General features: G+C 41.1%; 1 non-coding gene across 1 annotated transcript; it reads right to left on the bottom strand.

Moving 5' to 3' along the window:
* Window positions 1–477: 477 nt before the first annotated feature.
* On the bottom strand, window positions 478–552 carry TRNAS-UGA (transfer RNA serine (anticodon UGA)). The gene has a single exon. It is a non-coding gene; the product is annotated as a tRNA-Ser (tRNA).
* Between the last annotated feature and the right edge of the window lie 562 nt (window positions 553–1,114).

Genomic DNA, 1,114 nt, shown 5'->3' with positions numbered 1-1,114 from the left:
TTATAGAAACATTTCTAGCTGTATGTTTAAAATTGGCCGGTGAGGAATTCCATCGTTCAGCTATTGAAAAACAAGAAGTATAACTTCCGCCGTCCCACGGCCTACCTATTGTTCATCTCTATTATTCTGTCAACATTGTTAGCACGCAGGGGGAACGAAATTGTAGTTTCTAGTTGTCCACAGGCGAAGCGTAATTTTCAAATACGATAACAGTCGCTTTTCGATACCAAAAAACTAATTGCTATAATACAATAAGTATATATTTACAATTGATAGCAAAATATTAATATTTATTTAACAACATCTATGAATTTGCTTCGAACAAAAACATGTTATAGAAACATTTTCCAACCGTAAGTTCAAAATGTTGGCCCCAAATCGTTGAGTTGAGTTGATTTGGTGTTTTAAGTCCACTTTATGCACAGTATGGCTAATCGGGACTGGACCTACAGTTTAAAGTGGGATCCGAACCACTTGCGCCTCCACCGGGTATCGAACCCGGGACCCCTTGCTTTCAAGGCAACGACGCTACCACTGCGCCATCGGGGAGGCCCACCGGCCCCAAATCGCATTACATACATACATACATGTGGAGGACCCGTGGCCTGCCTCCCAATATTGCTTAAGAGGTTTGGTTAGCATGCAATAGATCAGTATGCTAGGAAAAAAAGGTGAGGGGGTGTAACAAGAGCACCACCACCACTATTGCCAGTTAGTGTCACCAACTCTTCTTCATCTTACTGCATACTTATCATCTTAGAAGGCTACGCTGTCAACTCCTATTTGTAGGTTAGCCTCGCCTGTGAAATATCATATAGCAAAATGTTTAAAAAAACAAAAGGTTTGTGAAGCAACTAGTCAGTGTTGCAACCTCCTATTTGTAGGTTAGCTTCGCCTGTAAAATTTCATATGGTGAAATTTTCTTGGGGTGGGTTGGCAACCCTGCGGCTCACTTGGTGTTTGTTAAGCGGGCTGATACCACTACTCTCATCGCATCGTGATATCATTCCTAGGTGAAATGAAATTTTTCCTAGACATTTAAACAGGGTGCAATTTGCGATATTATCAGAGGGGGGGGAGGACTTATTTTTACCTATGTATTAGGTATTCTTAT

The sequence above is a fragment of the Lepisma saccharinum genome, chromosome 3, assembly GCF_977018435.1.
Source record: "Lepisma saccharinum chromosome 3, izLepSacc3.1, whole genome shotgun sequence".
Classification (NCBI taxonomy): Eukaryota; Metazoa; Arthropoda; class Insecta; order Zygentoma; family Lepismatidae; genus Lepisma; species Lepisma saccharinum.
The sequence above is the reverse complement of the archived record's forward strand: the minus strand, read 5'-3'. Positions and strand labels throughout refer to the sequence as shown.